Source organism: Hemiscyllium ocellatum, chromosome 37, assembly GCF_020745735.1.
Source record: "Hemiscyllium ocellatum isolate sHemOce1 chromosome 37, sHemOce1.pat.X.cur, whole genome shotgun sequence".
NCBI lineage: Eukaryota > Metazoa > Chordata > Chondrichthyes > Orectolobiformes > Hemiscylliidae > Hemiscyllium > Hemiscyllium ocellatum.
This window is the reverse complement of record NC_083437.1, coordinates 11,864,225-11,887,257: the sequence shown is the minus strand read 5'-3', so window position 1 is coordinate 11,887,257 and position 23,033 is coordinate 11,864,225.

The following is a 23,033-nucleotide window of genomic DNA, read 5'->3' as shown; positions in this document are numbered from 1 at the left end:
CATTGATGTCTTGGATTGTTGCCATTTTGGCAACTGCAGTAAGCCATTTGTTCACAGAGAGAGCCCACAAATAGAAATGAAAGACATGGACAGCTAATCTGTTTAAATGGTTTTGTTCAGGAAACAACATGCACCAGTCCCTACAGTAGGGAAGCAGGCCATCCCTCTGAAAAACATTCCATCCAGAACCCCACCCTATATTTCCCAACGGCTAATCCACCTACTCTGTACATTATGGACAACTTAGAATGGTGCAGATGCTGGAGATTAGAGTCGGGAGTGCGATGCTGGAAAGTCAATTCATCTAACTGACACATCTTTGGGCTGTGGAAGGAAACTGGAGCACCTGGAGGAAACTTTTAAACTCCACACAAACAATGGAACCCAGGTCCTTGGCACTGCGAGGCAGCAGTGCTAACCACTAGCCACCATGCTGCCCTGTTAGTGAGGACATTGGCAGAACTGCCCTGATCATTGTTGAATGAGGAGTCCGGTAGAATTAGATTCCAACTGTTTTCCAAAAGGCTGAGTAAAAGTACAAAGTACAAAGGCATGAGGACTAGAATTGATTGGAAGTGGGTCCTAACAGGGAAGATAGTGGAGCAACAATGGCAGGAATTTCTGGAGGTAATTTGGGAAGCTCAACAGAAATTCATCCCAAGGAGAGAGAAACCTACTAAGGGAGGGGGCGGGTGGTGGAATGAGGCAATCATGATTGATAAGAGAAGTCAGGGACAGCAAATAAAGCAAAATAAGAGGCATACACTGTAGCGAAGATTAGTGGGCAGCCAGAGGAATGGAAAGCCTTTAAAAACCAACAGAGGAAAATTAAGAAAGCAATAAGGGTGAAGAAGATAAATATGAGAGCCAGTTAAGGAGTAATGTAAAAGAAGATTGAAAGATTTTTTTAGATTTATAAAAAGTATGAGAGAGGCAGGAGTGGAATTGGATCGCTGGAAAATGAGGCTGGAGTAAGTAACTAGTAGCAAAGAAAAGGCAAAAGAACTGAATAGGTACTGTGCATCAGTTTTCACAGTGGAAGACACCAATAGCACACCAGAACATCGAGGCAGTCAGAGGGCAGAGATGAATGTAATGGCCATCACTAAGGAGAATGGTGCTGAGGAAGCTGAAGGCAAACAAATCAACTAGGGTTCTGAAGAAAATAGCTGAGGAGATTGTGGAGGCATTGGTGGTGATCTTTCAGCAATTACTGAAGTCAGGAAGGACCCAGAGGACTGGAAATAGTTAATAGTATCAGCCCTGTTGAAAAAGGGAGGGAGGCGGAATATGGAAAACTCTGGGCTGGTTCACCTGATCTTGGTCGTTGGTAAGATTTTAGAGTCCATTTTTAATGATACAATTAGGGAGTATTTGAAGTGCATGCTCAAATAGGGCTGAGTCAACATGACTTCGTCAGGGGGAGGTGATGTCTGAAATATCTGTTGGAATGCTTTGAGGTGATAACAAACAAATTAGACAAAGGAGAGTTAGTGGATATGATCTATTTGGATTTCCAGAAATCTTTTGACCAGGTGCCATTAGGCTGCTCAATAATATAAGAGCCTATGATGTTAGGGGCAAGGTATTGGCAAGGATTGGCTGACTAGCAGATGACGGACAGTAGGGACAAACAGGTATTTTTCAGAATGGCAGTTGATGACAGGTGGAGTTCCATAGGGGTCAGTGTTGGGACCACAACCATTCACATTATACATTAATGATCTGGATGAAGGTACTGAGTATATTGTTGTGAAGTTTGCAGATAACACCACAATAGCTGGAACGATAAGTAATGTTGATTAGGCAAGGGACACTGCAAAATGACTTGGAATGGCTAGGAGTGTGGGCAAAGAAGTGGCAAATGGAATACAATGTGGGAAGTGTGAGGTTATGCACTTTGGTAGGAAGAATTGAGAAGTGGACTATTTTCTAAGCAGGGGAAGGCTTCAGAAACCTGAAGCACAAGAGATATAGGAATCCTAGTTCAGAATTCTCTTAAGGTTAACTTACAGGATCATTTCACAGTTAGGAAGGCAAATGCAATGTTAGCATTTATTTTAAGAGGTCTAGAACATGAAATCAGAGGTTACTGCTGAAGCTGTGTAAGGCTCTGGTCAGCTCGCATTTGGAATATTGTGAGCAATTTTGGGCCCTGAATTTAAAGAAGGAAGTGAAAGAATGATCCCTTAGAACTGAGATTAAGAGGAATTTCTTCAGTCAGAGCTTGGTGAATCTGTGGAAATCATTGCTGCAGAGAGCTATGGAAGCCAATGGTTGAGTATATTTAAGACAGAAATAGATAGGTTCTTGAGTAGTAAGGGAACCAAAGGTTACAAGGAGAGGCAGATTAACGGGCTTGAGAAACACTTCAGCTGTGATCGGACAACAGAATTGATTTCCCGAATATTTCTGCTGTTGAATCTTATGGCCTTTGGAGTTTTTGCCAAGTTAGAAAGCCTCGTCGCAATAGCCACAAGAGCTCCAGAGTCCCAATTCTACAATCCCTGCTCCTGAAACCATCACCCACCATTTTCACTCTTGGTGGAGGACAGCAAAGGCAGATCGCAGGTTTCCACATTAATGGTTCGCAGAGGGAGATGCACATTGACATGAAAATAAAACAAACAACGGCTGAGGGAGGGTCATAGAATCCTTACAGTTCAGAAGGAGGCCGTTTGGCCCATTTAGTCTGCATCAACCCTCCGAAGAGCACCCCACTGCCCACCAACACCCGCCACCCCCACTCCATCTCTGCATTTCCCATGGCTAACCCACCTAGCTTGCAAATCCCTGGACACTATGGGTAATTTTGCTTGGCCAATCCACCACAGTTGTACATCTCTGGACAGTGGGAGGAAACCAGAGCACCTGGAGGAAACCCACACAGACAAGGGAATAATGTGCAAACTCCACACAATTATCCAAGATTGGAATCAACCCCAGGTCCCTGGTGCAGTGAGGCAGCAGTGCTAACCACTGAGCTACTGTGCTACTCCTTGTTCTTTCTGGAAAGTCATGCATAATACACCTCTGTGTTCCCCTTTAACCATAATGCCTGTTACTCCTTCAAAGAATTCCAACAAGTTGATTGGACCGGATTATGCAATTCATTTGGATTTCCAAAGGCATTCGATAAGGTATTGTACATGAGAGCAGGCAATAGTGAGGGTGATACAATGAATTTACAAAGGGATACAGACAGGATAAGTGAGTTGGCAAAACATGGCAGATGGAGTAGAATGGGGGAAAATGTGTGGTAATGCACTTGGGCAGAAAGAATAGAAGAGCTGAGTATTATTTAAATGTGGGAAGACAGTAGCAAGCTGCAGCAAACATACTTGAGCATCCTAATGTGTGAATCACAGAAAAGAAAAACATTCAAGGTAAATGGGTAATAGGGAAGGGCTTATGCCCAAAATGTTGATTCTCCTGCTCCTTGGATGCTGCCTGACCTGCTGTGCTTTTCCAGCACCACTCTATCAACTCTGATCTCAAGCATCTGCAGTTCTCACTTTCTCCAAGGGAAATGAAATGTTTTACTTTACTTCAAAGTGAATGGAATGTAAAAAAAAAACTACAAGAGGCATTAATTGACCACAGTTGGAATCCTGTGAACATGTTTGGTCCCCTTATCTAACAAAAGATGCAACTGACATTGGAGGCAGCCCAGAAACGAATTACCAGGTTGATCCCGAGTATGGATGGGTTTTCCTTTGCAGAAATGTTGAGTTTTCATGGTTTTGCATAAGTCTTCCCATTTTACTAGTATTTCAATGGTCTACGTGCATATTAGAAATGACAATAGTTTCATAAGTGACAGTGCATAGGAGGTCAGACAAATGGAAGGAGACCTTACTGAAACACACAAGATTCTGAGTGGGCTTGACAGGGTGGCTATAGAGAGGTTATTACCCTTGTGGGAGAGTCTAGCACTGGCGGGTATCATCTGAATAAGGAGTTGCCCATCTAAGAGAGAGAACGAATATATTCTGTCATAGGGTGGTCATTCTGTGAAAGTCTTTAGTACTGAGGGATATCAAAGTTGGTTCTCTTAAGTATACATAAGGCTGAGAATTGACAGATTTTTAATTACTAATGGAATCAGGAATATGGGGATAAAGGAGAAAAGTGAAGTTAAGGTTTATCTAATCAGCAATAATCCCAGTGAGAGAGCAGATCCAGTGGGCTGAATAGCCTTTTTCTGCTCCATCCAGTTTTATGATAAGCTGGATAGTTATCCATACAGGATTAATAGCACATGAGTGACTGCACAACGTATCACAGTAGAGTCTGTCAGCTCCAAATGGGTATAAAGTCTTTTCTGGGTCTACGGCTACAAAACATGTTTTCATAAGGGTCAAAGTCGTTAACTGAAATGATTGCTTTTATACTGGATTAAGTGTTAAGAATTAAGGAAGATAAATATATTAATCAGTGCTGATAAATGAGACAGGGATTAAAAAAAGACTGCAATGAGCACTTACACTTTGTAACTGCATCTGAGCGTAGCTCCTGAGATTTGTTCATCATGAGATTACAAGGAGAATTGGATTGAAGGGGTTGGTAAAGGTTGTAACTAGTTGGCACTAAATTGGAATGGGGGCTGTAAGTGGTCATGGCGTAGGTAGAGGGGCATAGGTTGGCAAAAAGGAGCCATGGGGGAGGTTGAGGTAGTGTTCATTCTGTCAGGCAACAGCCCAACTGAAAATCAAGGGCATGCTCCACTGAGTTGATTTTGTGGAGTTGGGAACTCTCTGGTCGTTGGTTATCCCTCCCAAACAATGTAGCATTCCCTCAGCTCCATGTTGAAGTGGCAGTTTAGATTATCTGTTAGAGATTTGGAACGATGTTTTAAACCATCACCTTCTGATTCCGAGTTATAAAGACTAGTGGGTGAGCTGAGCGGACACCTACCAGGGATAGGTCTGCATCTGGAACACATCTTTGGAAAGACAGTCTTTATATCAGAGCTGACTATTTGACAATGAGTTTTCATCCATTCATAATCCAGCAAACAACATTCTTGACCCACTTCTCAGAGGCACTTTCATTGAGAACATTTTATTGCACTCAATGCTGCATCTGTGAATCATCATATCATCTGTTTGATCGCAGTCTTGATAAAACTGTTACTAGCAAAATATATCACAGCAGAATCCTGGACACAGAAGTAAACAGTCCATGCTCAGACGACATGGAGGAGACTTGAATGATAGAAGAGGATGGAAAATATCGCAGTCTTGGTCACCTTTGCAGAATTAATATTCAAGTAAAAAATATTTTCGAACAGTGCAAGTAATCAAATTACACCAAGAACTAATTCTTCCATGCCAGGAACAGAAGATACTGAAAAGAGGTTTGTCCCAAATAAATTCTTTCCATCTTTGGCACAGCTAAAATGATGCCAGATGTACTCTTGCGTTGAACTAATTTATCACACAGTCACCTCCATAGGCTACAGCTGAGATGTTTCAGCCATTTTCTCCTCCAGTCTTGATTGTGTTCTTCATCAGGTGGAAAAAATACCAAGTACTGAGGTTCTTGCTTGAGAGATTGTTGGCAGAAATTTTACCTCAACAGATCTGGACTCTGAATCCATTTCTAAAACATTTTTTTTCTGAGATTCTGCCTCCTTTTCTTTGTCTTCCTGGTCAAAGACTTGCAGCCTTATGTTGAAATCTAAACGGACATGGCTGTCGTGTCAGAGACACTAACCTGGCTCAGTTTATGAGCTTATGTAGGTTAAACATCAGAAAGTTTAGAGGGCTCCGTTTACTATACATTCAAATCTAATTGAAGCCTATTTAAAGCACATTGTGATTGAATCAGCCATGATTTGGTACATCTGGCCTGTTCTTCATACTTCCTCATTTAGATAGAAGACTATGCAAGTTGCAGTTCTGAAGGCTTCTTACAGTCGTGCTTTAGCCTGAATTTCTTCAACAATCCAAGTAGCCAGTGGTCTTTCTTAATGTCCATTGCCTTCCCTTAGCCTTTCTTGAAATCAAGGGGCAATCCTAATGTCTTCTTCTACCTCAACCAAGAAGCCATTGCTTTGCGTATGATTCCAGACAGTGAATATCTTTGCTCTGTTGAATCATACTGGATATCACAACTAACCCCAATTCTGTTCTGGGAAGCGGAAACCAAAGTTGCCATCTAAGTGGGTCATCTTGTGACTGAGGGGATTTTTGAAAGTGATGACTATTATTGATTCATAGTTAAAACCAGCAACACATTGTTTGATATCCTTGCGGTTTCCTCAAAGCACAGTCTTGAGAAAAAAACTGTGAGCTGTCCATTGTGAAACAGCTGTCATTTCTAATATGCAAGTAGACCAGTGAAATATTGGCAAAATGGCAAGACAATGCTTTGCAAGGGCATGGAAACCAATTGTGAGACTTTGATTGTCATCTCAGCTAAGGCAACTAGCTAAACATAGCCCTGGAATTGAACCCTCTAACCTGTAATGCTTGCTATGCCCTCTGTATAGGAGCAGAAGTAGGCCATTCAGCTAATTGAGTCTGCTCTGTCATTCAGTGCAATCATGGCTGATCTGATAATCCTGAACTCCCGTTTCCTGCCTTTTCTCTATAACCTTTGATCCCTTTACTGATCAAAAATTGTCAGTCTTAGCCTTGAATATCTTAAAGAACCCGTGTGAACAGCCTTCTGTGGTAAGGAATTACACAGATTCACAACCCTTTGACAGAAGAAATTCCTCCTGAAGTATCAGACCTCTTGCTCTGAGATTATACTCTCTGGTCCTAGACTCACCCACAAGTCCCAGACTCCTCCTCATCTCTTTGTTTCTATAAGGTGTCCTCGCATTTTTTCATATTCAATGAATACAGGCCCAATCTCAGCCTGTCCACATATGACAGTCCTTCCATCTCTGGTGTCATCATATTCACGACTCTACTGAGCCTGCCTCCATTGCCAGTTTATCTTCCGTTCAATAAGGGACCCAAAACTATTCAAAGTATTCCAGATGTGGAGTGAATACTAATGTTACTAGCATAGCTATCAAGGCAGCTGCTTTTATTTAGATTTGAATTAAATGTTCATTAAGAGTATTAACTCATCCTGGGAGCTGGCTTAAGGACAGTTTTAATAAGAAAAAAAAACCTGTTCCATTAACTCTCTTAAATGCTGCAAGCAGTTACTCTAAAGCCATCTTCGTCCCTGACTAGTTCAAATCCCTGTGATGATCATTGGTTTCATCAACATTCTGGAATGAATCTTATCAGCACTGCATTTCCATTCTGCCTGCCACCTTCTAATTATTTTTGGCTACAGTAAGAATTTCCACACTCAGCAGTCATGCATTTTCCCCATTCTGTGAAGGATGTGCTCTATATCATTAGCTGTAAAATGCTTTCAGATATCCAGTGCTCATGAAAAATGCAATTAAAAATGCAAGAGTTTTGTCTTAATCACACATTGACATTCTTTCTCTGTCATAGCTCCCTGGCATCCTATTTTCTCCCTCTCTGATGCCATTCATTCCCCGTTATACTCTTGTTCCAGTGGTTCAGCCTCTTTCTAATATCCTAACTGAGTCACACTATTCATGTATTTCAAGTTGTTTGCCAACTGGGTCATTGCACCTGATGCCAACCCTGTTCTTACCCATTGGGATATGAACAAAATGGCTATCTTTAGAACCAAAATTTCTGCTTGCTTGCTTGATGTTTACATGTTCATTCGAATGGAAGGCGAGAAATTGCCAGGAAATTTCTCAAAAGGTGGTACTAGCCTCCAAATACTGTTAAAGAGGACTGTGCAGTATCATCAGGGTTTGTTTCTGGTGCTTAGGTCAATGCCTGAAGTATCACCTGGCTTATTCTTTGATGTTTCTATAGTAGTTGGATTTGATTGGCTATTTCAAGGGGATACTTTAGAGTTAACCACATTGTTGTCAGTCTGGAGTCACATGCAGGCCAGACCAGATCAGAATCGAAGATTCCTTCTCTTCAGAGCAGCAATGAACTAACTGGAATGTTCTGACAATTGATGACAGTTCCACGGTCACTGTTACTGTAGCTACCTTTTTAATTACAGGTTGATTAGCCAAATTAAACTATCTGCCATTTCACTTGCTCCTTACAGACCACAATTGTCTTTTGTTTCAAGTACCCCTGATGAAAATGGCCTCAATTTCACTTATTCCCCATGGGAAGTAATTCTGCATTCTAGCAACTCCCTGTATAATGAGGTTTAACATACCATCTCCTCCTAGGAAAGCCTTCTAGCCAATTTGAGATCCAAAGAACAATTACTTTTCCTCCCATTTTTATCTTGCAATGGATCTTAATATACGGTCTTGAAAAAAGCTGCACCAATCAACTTCATTGCCTCAATCCAAAGAACCTGATCTTGGTCAAAAATACTCTGGTAGATTTCTTTAAACTTAATCTGCCTTTCACAAATCTGTATTAGCTTTAATTTGTCACGCGGCGTTTAATATTTAGGTGAGTGTGGTCTTTTAAAAGCACATCATTGCATGGTTAGGGAGTCCTGTGGACAGGCAGCTTGTAGAACAGCCAGAAACAGATTGCATGTTAATGGCCTCCGTGGAAATGTTCACACTCCAACCTGCAAGAACTCAAAACATCTCTCTGGAAAATCTGACGGCCAGGCTTAGAAGTTAACTGTGCATGTTTAAAAATCTATGGCATATGTGCACGGTTCGATAATGGCATTGTGCTTTTGATGGTGTCATTGCAGTCAGTGTTAGCAAACATTGTAAAATGCCTTTACAAGTCATTTAATCAGGTGACAGGACGCCTCTGAAATAACACTGAAAAGTTTTGGCACAGCTCAGTGCCAATGCTAATGTCTTTCACTTTCGAATGAAACACTCATTATTTTCTCATAATATACTGGATCTGTTGCTCTAAATTCAACTTGAGAATGTTTTTGTTATTCATTCAAGGCGTGAGAGCATGACTCGCTAGAGCAGCATTTATTGCCCATCTCAAGGGGGGAGTAAGAGTCAATTGCATTGTCGTGGGTCTGGAGTCATATGTAGGCCAGAACAGGTAAGGATAGCAATTTCCATTCCTAAAGGACATTAATGAACCAGATGGGGTTTTCCAGCAATCGTCAGAAAATTCCTGGTCATTATTAGACCCTTAATTCCAGATTTTTATTGAATTTTACCATCTGCCATGTTGGGAATCAAATCCTGGTCCCCAGAACATTATACTTGGATCTCTGACTTAATAGCCTAGTGATAATACCACCAAGTCGTTGCTTCCTTAAAGTGCCTCCCTGGTTTGAAGATGGTTCATCTTTTATCAATAGGCGAGAACACTACTTCATGCAGGTGTAGTGTAACACATTCCAGACCAGGAAGATCCCAAGTTAAATCTCCAGATGCTGATTTGGTGATAATAGTCACTACTGGCTTCAGTGGTATGGGAAATGTAGGGGTCATGATATATCATGTTGGAAAGCACACAGAGTGGCACTTAAATGAGAAATGAAATTCGATTTGACCTCAGGGTGTGCTCACTTGGTGCATTAATATTGTTGTGGCCTTAAAGGGATCCACCAATTCATTATAGTTAAACCATAATAGCCACAAAATATATTGAGAGAGAAAAAGAAAGACCTTGATTTTTGCGGTAGCATCACATAAGTCATGGTGAGTTGACAGCCCATATCACATCACTTCCCATTTTTAATCCTATTTGCTTAAATGGAAAGTGAGCTCTTGACTTACTATGACCCATTTCACACTATGCACAAAGTCAAGATCTATCCTCTGTGTGCTGCTTGCTGTAATATTGCAGTCTTTGCAAAGTAATGCATTGTCCAAATTGCTGAGAACATTGGAAATGCCTGGCTGAAGAAGATGCAGAAATAGACACTGCAGCTTTTGGTGTCACATTTGATACTAAGGTGAGCTTCCAACCATATATCAATTTCATTGCCCATAGAAGCAATCCATCCGTGTAACATCACCCAGCTATGCACTGCTTCAATTCATCTGCCACTACAATTCCTCTTTACACCTCAGCTTGACTATTCAATGTTCTTCCACCTTTGACAGTACAGAGCACAACTAAAGCTCTGCTTTCTGTATCATAGTTTGCATCAATTCAACCATCATCCATATTCTCAATGACAGGCATTACTTCCTGGTCTTGTAATGTCTCAGTTTAAAAGTTCTCACACCTGTTATGAAATCTCTCGATGACATGCTCTGCCTGACAACTCTTTGAGATCTTTACATTTTTGCAAGTCATGATTTCAATTACCTTATCATTAGTGTCCATGTCTTCAGAGTCATTGAGTTATACAGCATGGAAACAGACCCTTTGATCCACCTCATCCATGCTGACCAGATAGAACAAATTAATCTAGTCCCATTTGCCAGCACTTGGCCCTTATCCCTTCAAACCCTTTCTATCCATGTAGTCATCCAGATGCCTTTTAACTGTTGTAGTTGTACCAGCCTCCATTGCCTCTGGCAGTTCGTTCCATACACGCATCACCCTTTGCGTGAATAAGTTGTACATTAAGTCCTTTTTAAATCTTTCCCCTCTCACCTTAAACGCATTATAGCGGTAAAGCATTGAGCTCTCAAACATTCTCTTAACTGTATCTAATTGCTCCCCCTCACTCCTTTGAAATATTCCTTAAATCTACCTTATTTTGTCATCCATCCTGCTATCTCCTTTTGTGGCTTGGTATCATCTTATTCAACTAGGAGAGAGTGAGGACTGCAGATGTTGGAGAAGTCAGAGTCAATAAAGTGTGGCGCTGGAAAAAGCACAGCAGGTCAGGCAGCATCTGGCTTGATGAAGGGTTAAGCCCAAAACATCGACTCTCTTGCTCTTCAGATGCTGCCTGACCTGCTGTGCTTTTTCGACTCCATCATACTTTATTGACTCCATCATCTTATTCAATAACACTCATATGAAGGAGGACATGGCGTTGGATTGTTTCAAATGTCAAAGGCAGTATATAAATGCTAGTTATTGTTGTTGTGTAGCCATTGTATTTGCAGTATCCTTGAATTGTTATGGCAGAGTTCTTGAATTTTGATGAACAACAACAAAAGAACACTATAGAACATAGGCATAGAACAGTACAGCGCAGTTCAGGTCCATTGGTCCTCGATGTTGTGCCAATATAGTTTCAAATCAGGATGGCTTGGTGAGCAATTTGATGGTTGTGATGTTCCCACATATCTATTGCCCTTGTCTTTTTACTGACAGTGCATGCCAGATCTTGAGGAGAGACTTGGTGAGTTGTACTAGGTAGGAAGTAGACTATGGGGCCACATTGCACATTAAATTGGCTGTTTTTTCTCAGACAGTGTTGAAGTTGAATATTGTTAGAGCTGTGCTCACAGTAGAACACATTCCATTGTGGATGCTTGTCAAGCTTGTTGGTGTCAAGAGCTAAGTTACTTGTTGCAATCTCTGACCCACTTTCAAAGCCACAGTATTTATCTGATTAATCCAGTTATGTTTCTGCTTAATAACAACCCTCATAGTGGGCTATTCAGTGATGACAATGTTATTGAATGTCTAAGGGGAAATGATTAGAATATTCTCTAGTGGGAGATGGCCCTTCCCTGGCTCTCAAGTGGTTCAAATATTGCCACTTAGTAGTCCAATGTGGCTCAAGGCTTTCAGCATATGGATATAGACTCTTCAAGTATCTGAGGAGTTGCAAATGTTACTAAATACTGCAGCCAACAGCAAACATCTCCACACCTGACCGTATGGAGGGAAAATGATTGATGAAGGATGGGAAGTTGGTTTAGCCAAGGACACTTATCCTGAAAAGTTCATGCAGAGGTGTCTTGGAGCTGAGATGACTCCCCTCCAACAGTGGAAAGCATCTTCTTTTGTACTAGGTGTGACTTCAATGGTGTGACTTTTGGTGTGTCTTCAATGAGGTGGAGAGTTTTCCACCTGATTCCCATTGACTGCATTTTGCAAGGATGTTTTGAAGCTGATGTCAGCCAAATGCTATGGTTCAATACCATGTGAATCCAAACTATAGGTTCATGAATAGATTACAGTCGTGTAACAACTGGTTGCAATGACCTTGCATCACGAGTTGAGCGGTGGGTGGAAATTGATGGGATTGCATTTGTTTTAGTTTTTGTGGATAGAGCCTCCTGGGGCAATTTTCCACATTGTCACATTAGTGCTAATATTGTAGCTGCACTAGAACAACTTTGCTAGGGCAGCAACAAGTTCTGGAGCACATTTCCAGTACTGCAACTGGGGTGTGTCACGGCCCATAACGTTTAACCCTTTCTTATTATCAAGTGGAATGAGTTGAATTTGCTGAAGACTGCCATCCATGAGGCTGGTAACCCTGGGAAGAGTCAAGATGACATTCAGTCAGACCTTCTGGCTGAGGTTTGTTGCAAATGCTTCAACTCTTGCGTTTCTACTGATAGGCTAGATTCCACCATCTTTGAGGATGATATCATGGATAATTCTGTTCTCATGTCAGACCATTTAATAGAATGGTGCAGTGGGTAATTACGCTGCCTGAGATCACAGGTATAAGTCTCTGAGAGGCAGGTGGACAGTCTGTCAGAATTGACCACTCTGACTGATACTCAGTGAATGTGGCTGATTATAATTTTAAAAGCCAGTTAACTCTTTCTGCATTGGTTACTACCTGAGGACTTGCAAAACAGAGGAAGGTGGGTCAAGGAGGAAGAAAATTGGAAACCTTAATGTAAAAACAGAAACAAATGAAAGTGGCAGATTCCTATCACTCCAAACAGACAGCACATCAATCCTAATTACGTGAGGGAAAGGTAATATAGCTTATTAGGCAATTGGTCAGCAGTATGGAATATCAGCCCCTGCTGGGACTAAAGTCACAGCTCCTGAGTTGTGAATTGCCACACGAGCTAACTGGACTGACTTTGATTTCTCTTCCCTTTTTCACTTCCATAATTAGGCAATTACTGAACAGTCAGGACAGAATGAAAGACTCAGCAGATTCCTGTGTCCTTGTGCCCTGGGCTCAGCCACTGAACTCAAAGCCTGATTGTAATTGCAAAAAAAAAACTGCTGAGCTAAACTCAATACTCCAGGTGAGAATGTGGCTGAGGTTCAAATTCCTATCAAACGCCTGATCAGCTTTTTGAATGAATAAAGATCAAGTTCTCCCGGGCAGAGCAGGAGCTGAATAGCACTAAGATTAGTTGTCATTTAACTCTCTACCCATATCTGACCTCTCGATCCTGAGCCTCCAACACTGTTTGAGTGAAACACCATTTAACCTTGAGGGACAATACCTCATCTTTCGCTGTACAGCTTTTCTGACTCAACATTGAATTAAAAAATATCAAATCATTAAGAGATGCTCCTGTTTTCAAGGCCAGCAGCTGTTGGTAATGAGTCTCCTTTCCCTTGTATTTATCACATTTCCAGACCCAGTCTCTCATGTTTAACTTATCCCATTATCATTTGCTAATGTTTTACACTGTCATCCTTTCTGCCATTTAATCTCTCTTCTTTCTATCTTTCAGTGATCTTTCCTTTACCTCCTTCTCCCACTTTCTCTGTTCCATGTCTAAGATTTTCCAGCTATTATAGAAAGCTATTTGACCTGAAACATTGCTTTCACTTCCCACTCTACAGATGCCATTTGATTATTTGCAGCATCTTCTGTTTTTATATTACCTCTGGCCTCCTGTGACAAGGACAACCACAGTTTGTTCTTCTGTAACGCACTGGGTGCGTTCTTGTGCAACCCCACATTATAGAAAAATCCCACTTTAGAAACAGTGCTTAAAGTGTTGGTGATGTAATTGCGTTACAAGCAATGCATGTTTTAAAGGTTCATGCGTTAGAGACAGCGTCCCCAATTCATCATTTGCGTTACAGCAAATTCACTTTAACAAACTGCACATTATGGTAGAACGACCTGTATTCAGCTGCTTGATTCTTGTGTGCTACTCAATGCAATCATAAACTAATCTGTGTCTTAACTCGGTATACCTGCCTTTTTCCCATATTCATTTATATCTTTGGTTAAGGCAAATCTATTTAATCTCAGATTTAAAGTTAGCAATTGACCTGGTATCAGCTTCTATTTGGAAAGAGTTTCAGTTTCTACCAACTTTGGCATATAGACCTGTTTCTGGATCAGTGGTGCTGGAAGAGCATAGCAGTTCAGGCAGCAACCAAAGTGCAGCGAAATCGATGTTTCGGGCAAAAGCGGTTCATCAGGAATAAAGGCAGTGAGCCTGAAGTGTGGAGAGATAAGCTAGAGGAGGGTGGGGGTGGGGAGAAAGTAGCATAGAGTACAATGGGTGAGTGGGGGAGGGGATGAAGGTGATAGGTCAGGGAGGAGACGGTGGAGTGGATAGGTGGAAATGAAGATAGGCAGGTAGGACAAGTCTGGACAAGTCATGGGGACAGTGCTGAGCTGGACGTTTGGAACTAGGGTGAAGTGGGGGAAGGGGAAATGAGGAAACTGTTGAAGTCCACATTGATGCCCTGGGGTTGAAGTGTTCCGAGGCGGAAGATGAGGCGTTCTTCTTCCAGGCGTCTGGTGGTGAGGGAGCGGCGGTGAAGGAGGCCCAGGACCTCCATGTCCTCAGCAGAGTGGGAGCGGGAGTTGAAATGCAACTTTAAAAAAAAAGGTTTTGTGATTTACACATGAAAGAAGTGGAACTATCACTGTATTCTAACAGATGAAAGGTTTAACAGACAATCAATTTTTCAATGTATAATTTCAGTTACATCACACTGCAAATTTTTGCTGTAAATTCTGTGTTACGATCGAGCCCTCCACTATCACCTGATGAAGGAGCGTCGCTCCGAAAGCTAGTGTGCTTCCAATGAAATCTTTTAGAATGAACATGTTGGTTTCAGTTCTTTCATATACAAATCACAGAACTTTTTAAGTTACATTCTCAGGTGAACTTTAACAATTGGTGTCATGTCGGCCCAGATAATGCATTAACCACTTACAGAGAATACAAGCCTGGTTTGTGTTACAATCTTCTTGTGATTTAACCCCTGGAGTTCAGGCAACAATCTGGCAAATCTACTTTGTATTTGGTAATAAATGTGTCTAATTGGCCACAATCCCATTGTTTGTGTGCATGCCGCATGTTCCCCTAAAGACTCAGACTTGTGTGTCAGCTGCGGCTCAGCCGGTAGCACTCGTGCGTATCATTGAGGAGGTCAAGGTTCAAGCTCCACTGCAGAGAGCCTAGCACTTCATCCAGTCTGGCACCACAATTCTCTCCTGCATCTTCAGAGACTTCACCTTAGAAAGGGGACATTCAACCACATCCCCATCTACCTTTCAAAGTGGAGTTAAGAGACCCATTTGTACTATTTTGAGGAAGGAGAATTCTTTGTAGAGTCATGGCCAATACTTGTATGTCAACCAACATCATGAAAATATTATTGAGTCAATTCCATGTTGCTGTTTGTCTGAACCTACTGTCTCCAGTTAGCTGCTGTGTTTACTATAGTACCGCAGTGACTACATTTTTGAAATATTTCTTTTGCTGCAAAATGGCTTTTATGATGCAAGTCTTTTAATATGAGATAAACACACATGCATTTCATGTGTGCTAAGCTTCAGTTTATAGTATATTCAAAAATATTACATATATGCAGGGAGGCAATGGCCTAGTATATTATTGCTAGTCTATTGATCCAGAGACCCAGCCAATGGTCTGGGGTCCTTGGTTCAAATTCCACTCTAGTAGTTGGTGCAATTTGAATTAAATATAAAAGAAATTGAATTAAGAGTCGAGTGATGATCACAAAACCATTGTTGAATGTTGGAAAAACCCATTAATGTCCTTCAGGGAAGGGAACTGCCAGCCTATTACCTGGTCTGGCCGATATTTGACTCCATTCCACAGGTAATGTGGTTGAATCTTAATTGACCTCTGGGCAGTTAGGGAGGGGCAATACATGCTGGACCCTGACATCTTATGAATGAGTAAAAAAAATATGAAAATAAAGATCATTACCTCGACCAAATCAATAAAAGATTTCAAATAACAAAATGCCAGTTGGCCATATTTCTGACCTGACTGATCATGAGATGATATTCACTGGATCACAGGATTGTTACAGCTCAAAAGGAAGAGTCCATTCACCCAACATGTCTACATTGGCTTTACAGATAAGGAGTGCACTTGATGCCTTTCCCAGCCTTCTCCCTATGATCCCCCCATGTTGTTACTTGAAAAGGAGCAATACAATTCCAACCTGAATGGCTCAATTGATCCTGCCTCCACCTCAGGCAGTGCATTGCAAATCTTACCGCTCGTTATGTGAGAGGTTTTCCTTATGTCCCCATTGCTTTATTTGCTGATTACATCAAATCTGTGACCTCTTGCTGTCAACCGTAATATGAATATTTTTGAGGTGACACTGAGACAAGAAAATGCGACTGATTTCTTTATCCCTTCATAAAGAAAGTTGTCAATACAGTTCCCTTGGTACTGCGTCGAGATCTCATCCTAGAGTCCTGGAGTTTGCATAATCTTCTTTTCTTGTGCACAAATCCTCTTTACCATATAATACTGTAGATTGGAAAAATCTAGTTGCCATGTCTATGAAGTCCAAGATAAAAATATCTTTCTCTGTCCCATAAAAAAAGTCACTTGGCATGACCTTGTTAAAATTACTTGCTAATGGGAGATTCGCTATGGATTGTGGTGGCATACTAATGTTTGCTAGATCACATTTACCACTGATCTCTTCAATAAGTTTAGTACATTCTTTGCACCTGCATCCTTCAGTAGGATTTTTAACATGTGAAAAGATGAATGGGAAAGTCAAGTCCTGTTAAAGGAAAACAGCAATGTCCAGAAACAAACTCAGAAATGATGAAGAAACTCAGCAGGTCCAACAGTATCTGTGGAGAGAGAACTAGATGCTGCCAGACCTGTTAAGTTTCTTCAGCATTTTTGGTATTTATTTCAGATTTCCACTATCTGCATTCTTTTGTTTTATTATAATAATGTCTGTATTCTGTAAACTGTAAATCCACTGGCTTCCCAAAATTGCCTTTGTCGTGTTCTATGTCAAGTTTCATTTGAGCTTATCTGTCAGAGATAACCTGCTCAAAGAGAGGAGTATCTTATCTGACACTATTATGTTTACACTGATAAAACACCCCCGCTATTTCACAGGGAATAACTCTATTGAGTAACTTAAGCATGTTGTCTTCACCAAACTAGAAAGCAGGTAGAACTCTCAAATTCTTAATCTTACATTGGTCCTTATTTAAGGAATCTATGTAATATTTTAACCATTCGGAGGTGTTGCATTTTGGCAGGGCAAATTAGGGAAGGACATATACACTTAATAGTCGGGTCCTGGGGAGTGTTGCTGATCAAAGAGAGCTTGCTGTGACTCCATCTTCATAGCTCCTTGAAGATGGAGTCACAGGTAGACAAGTTAATAAAGCAGAAATTTGGTATTCTTGCCTTTATAACTCAGTGTATTGAATGTAGGAATTGGGAGATCATGTTGTGGCTGTACAGAACAAAGGTTAGGCCGCTTTTGGAATACTACAGTCAGTTCTGGCCTCCCTGTTACAGAGAAGATTTTGTTAAACTTGAAAGGATTATGCCAGGGTGGGAGGGTTTGAGATGTAGGTAGAGGCTGCGTAGGCTGGGGCTGTTTTCCCCGGAGCGTCGGAAGCTTATAGAGGTTTATAAAATCATGAGGAGCATGGATAGGATAAATAGACAAGGTCTTGTTCTGATAGTAGGGGAGTTCAAAACTGGAGTGCATAGGTTTAAGGTGAACGGGTAAAAATTTGTAAAGGACAGAAAGGGCAACTTTTTCAACCGACTGTGGTGCATGTAGGAATGAGCTGCCAGAGGCAGTGGTGGAGGGTGTTACAATTACAACATTTAAAAGGCATCTGGATGGGTATATGAATTGGAAGAGTTTAGAGGGATAAGGACCAACTGCTGGCAAATGAGATAAGATTAATTTAGGATATCTGGTCTGCATGGGTGAGTTGGACCAAAAGGGTCTGTTTCCATGCTGTACATCTCTATGACTATGACATTCCATTTCACAGTCTGTCCACATGCAACGGCTATCCAACACCACGTAATTTAATGAGTTTGTGATCAAAACATTCATTCCAGATGCATTACGAGTACATTTTCCTCTACTTTATCCATATTACCATTTCCCCTCATTGAACCTTCCTTGTTAAACATAAGCATTATATTCCCTTTCAGACAATTCATTGTACACTGGCATTTTTAGTCAAATATAAACAGCTGGTTACCATTTCCTGGAATTTCTATCGTTCATTGTCTGTTGCAGTTCTCTAGAGTCTGTCTGTTACAATTGCTGGTTACAGCTTTTAGTTATAGTTCATCTTTTGTATTGATGCTTTCAGCCTATACCTGGGCAGTCTCTCAATGCCACTACCATTGCCCTCCATTCTGTGTACCTGCTAAATGTCCTATTTGAATCATAAAGGTCACTGGGAATAAATGTTTTCCTACAAATCTTACTAAGATCTGTACAACTGTTCCAAAAGTACATGTCTTTTTGAAACTTTAACACCAGTTAAACATGGAAAGTCTATGCACGTTTGACACTTCAGCACAGCCCAACAGTTGATAACAAAGCACTGAGTTTCATATTTCCATGTCAATTTTTTTTTTCAAAATGGTTTGGTATGTTCAATTCCAGCATTTAATCTTCTATGGAGTAATATTCTACATTCGTCAAAACCTGATTATGTCCTGTATGCATTTGACAGATTATTTTTAAATGCATTTTGCTCATAAATGTTCATGATTATCCATAGAGTCGTACAGTACGGAAACAGACCCTTTGGTCCAAACAGTCCATGCCGACCATAATCCCAAACTAACCTAGTCCCACCTGTCTTCTCTTGACCCATATCCCTCAAAACCTTTCTTATTCATGTACTTATCCAAACATTTTTTTTAAACAATGTAACTATACCCACATCCACCACTTCCTTTGGAGGTTCATTCCACACACAAACCATTTTGTGAAAAAAAATTGTCCCTTGTGTCTTTTTAAAATCTTTCTCCTCTCACCTTAAAAATATGCTCCCTAGATTTTCATTCCCCCACTCTCAGGAAAAGACACCAAATACTCACCTTATCTATATCCTTCATGATTTTATAAACTTTTATAAGGTCACCCTCTCAGCCTCCTACACCCCAGTGAGAATAGTCCCAGCCTATCCAGCCTTTCTTTATAAATCAAACACTCCTGGTAAATCTCTTCTGAACTGTCTCCAACTGAATAATATCCTTCCTATGACAGAATGGCCAGAACTGGACACAGTATTCAAAACATCCAAAACTTAGCATCCGATTCTTGATGTTCTAGCTCTGAGGATAACTTACAGCTCGTTCTGCTTCTCATGTGAATCAGCAGTTTCAAAGCTCCTATCTTATTTGTTCCTTTCATGAAGATGTATACTGTGTCCAAATCTCTAATTCAGCCTCATGGGGCATTGGGGGTAATTTGTATCTCGATAATTCATGCTTGGTGACAGCCATCTTCCCAAAATTTACTCAAGTTTCCAACCTTTTGTCTTAATTTCTAATCTTTATTTTTACCCAACAATCCTTTGATACCAAGCCAACGTAGAACTGAGCCTGTTGGTGGAATATTAGGTTGGGATATCTGGTCAGCATGGACAAGTTGGACCGAAGGGTCTGTTTCCTTGTTGTACATCTCTATGACTCTATGACTCTATACCTTTCCCTTGTGGAGCTTATTGACTATTCAGACATGCAGCTCATTCCACACCCAGTAACTTGTTCACCCTTTGTATGTACTCAGCACCTAATTACCCAGTTAGCCTCAGACTATGGTTTACATTTTGCTAGACTGACAAAAGAGGAGAGGTATTCCACAAGCATCTCTGATTAAATCTTAAATATTCATTATATTTATGATTGCCTTTGGTATCACAATAAATAGCCACATACCCAAATTTTCTTATAATGCAAAGATATGTGGCTATGTGTGTATGTAGTTTAGACAGATCATAAAATTACCAAGAGATGATGGATTTAATGAAAGGACAACAATGTGGAAGCTGGATTTCAATGTGGAGTCATTCATTTTAGACTGAGAAAGGATATGTTCAAATATTTCTTTATGAGTACTCAATAGCAACGGTCACCCCCATGACAACTGCGCTGCTGGTGCATTGTGATCCATGCTCCTCCAATCACCAAGGCCCACCTAGCTACTCTTCTCACCTCTCTTCAGGACAACAAGGCCAATAGAGCATCCACTTCCTGGAGCTACCTTCTTAGCACGGGCCAGTGTTAGCATTGATGAGACTGAGCTTGCCAAATTGCATGACCTCAGGTTTGGATAGTATCTCTGAGGGAAGGGCCATTGTCTTCAATCAGCATTTGTCCTGAACTGGTTGCTGTCCTAAAATAGTCACCAACGACAATTCGGGAGCATCAAAAGCCAGAGCAGGCGCTGTAATATGCGATTCAGTGCTTCGAGCCCACTCTGTCATTTAACATGATCTTGGCCAATCCTACCTGGACTCAACTCCACTTTCCTGCCATCACCCCATAGCCTTTTATGCCACTTTTCATCTGAAACATATCTATTTCTTTCTTAAATCTGTTGACTGATTCTGCCTCTGGGGTAGAAAGCTTCAATCCAACCAACCCATGCCAGCCGTAATGCCAAACAAAACCAGTCTGATCTGCCTGCTCCTGGCCCATATCCCTCCAAACATTTCCTGTTCATATACTTATCTAAATGTCTTTTAAATGTTGCGTCTGGAGCTGCATCCACCACTTCCTCTGGAAGTCCGTTCCACACACAAATCAGTCTCTGTGTAAAAAAATTGCCTCTCGTGTCTTTTTAAAATCTTTCTCTTCTCACCTTAAAAATATGCCCCTTAGTGTAGAAATCTCCCACCGTAGGGGAAAGAGAACTGACATTCACCTTATCTGTACCCCTCAATATTTTATACACCTCTATAAGGTCACCTTTGTGACAACGGTCCCAGCTTATCCAGCCTCTCTTTGTAACTCAAACTCCGCATTCCCAACAACTTCCTGGCAAATCTCTTCCGAACCCTTTCCAGTTTAATAATCTCCTTCCTACAACAGGGTGGCCAGAATTGGACACAGTACTCCAGAAGAGGCCTCACCAACGTCCTGTTTCCAATTCCTATACTCAAAAGTCTGTGCAATGAAGGCAAGCATGTCAAATGCTTCTTAACCATCCTATCAATATATGATGCAAACCTCTAAGAATTATGTACCTGAACCCCTAGCTCTACAACACTGCCCAAGGCACACGTTGAATTGTATAGGTCTTGTCTTTGTTTGTTTTACCAAAATGTAATAACTTGCATTTATCCAAATTAAACTCCATTTGCCACTCCTCAGGCCATTGACCCAATTAATCAAGATCTCTTTGTGATCTTAGATAACCTTCTTCCCTGTCCCCCATACCACCTATCTTGGTGTCATTCATAAACTTACTAACCATTCTTTTCATGTTCTCATCTTAATCATTTGTGTAAATGACAAACAACAGTGGACTCAGCACTGATTTCTGTGGAACACTCTTGGTCATGGGTTTCCAGTCTGAAAAACCAACCTCCACCATTGCTCTCTGTCTCTTGTCGTTAAACCGAATTTGTATTCAGTTGGCAAGCACACCCTGAACCCTGTATGATCTAGCTTTCCTAATTAGACTACTATGCGGAGCCTTGTCAAAGGCTTTACTCAAGTCCAAGTCAACAATGTCTACAGCTCTGCTCTTGTCAACTTTCTTGGTTACTTCCTCAAAAAAACTCAATCAAGTGTGAGACACAACTTTCCCCACACAAAACACGCTGACTTTCTCTAATCATTCCTTGCCTCTCCAAATGCATACAAATCCAGTCCTTGAGAATTACTTCCTACAACTCACCCACCATGAAAATCAGACTCACAGGTCTACAGATCTAGTAGTTTCTCCCCATTTCAGTTTGAACCTACCTCCTCGCACTCTATATCTTGTTCAAGACCGTGCCACAAGTGGAACATCTTGTCTGTGACCTGAGAGTGCTCATGTTTGGCCCTGGTGATGGAATAGCACTGTCACTGAGAAGTTCAGCCAGAGGAGTATAAAGTGAAGCCAGAACATTAGCTCCAGGAGACAGCAATCAGATGGATCTGATGCCTGCTGTCATTTCCCTGACATTATGTTAGAAATGGTAATTGTCGTAAAAGTTCATGTAGTGTGCCTTCAAAAGATTGCAGCTTTCATAGAGATCAGGTGTAAAAGCTTCTAAACTGCACACCCCATATTTTGCTGTTTGCAACCTGAATTGAACATGTATATTTTAGTCTTAAGAAGCAAACCTGTTTCTTCCAACTCCTTTAGTGTAAAGCCATTTTATTATTAACAGACAGAGCAAGCATCTAATGGAACAAAATGAAAGCTTCTAGCTCAATAATAACTGTTCAGTACTCTTTTCTTGACAACCTTAACAAGGCAAAGTAGCAATTTTGAGAATCTAACAAATGCTTATATAATTCAACACAATCATTCAGAGCAAAGAGGATGTGTCCTTTCATCGTCTACTTTGGTCTGTCCATCTGACTCATACTCAGAGCCGAATTCTCACCACAGAGGTGGGGAGCAGGAGTCAGGATTGTTTCCATGTCAGAAACTCTTCACAATTGATTAAAATTCAGATTTCCATGAGGTTAGGGGCTTCATTGAAATGGAGGTGGGTATCCTGTACAATTAGAATGGGAATAAGGAACTACAGTCGGTTCTGCTATAACACTGTAGTTCCATCCTCATGGAAGAACATGCTATAAGAAAACCAGGTAACAGCAGCACTGTTTAAACTAATAAGTACGAAATTGCATTAAAACCAATACACGCTTTAAAAATCTGCACTTTCGAAACAGTGTCCCCAATTCATTGATCATGTTATAGCGAATTAGCGTTAACAAAATGTGCACTATAGCAGAACGCTGAATTTATGTTACGTCATGGAATACA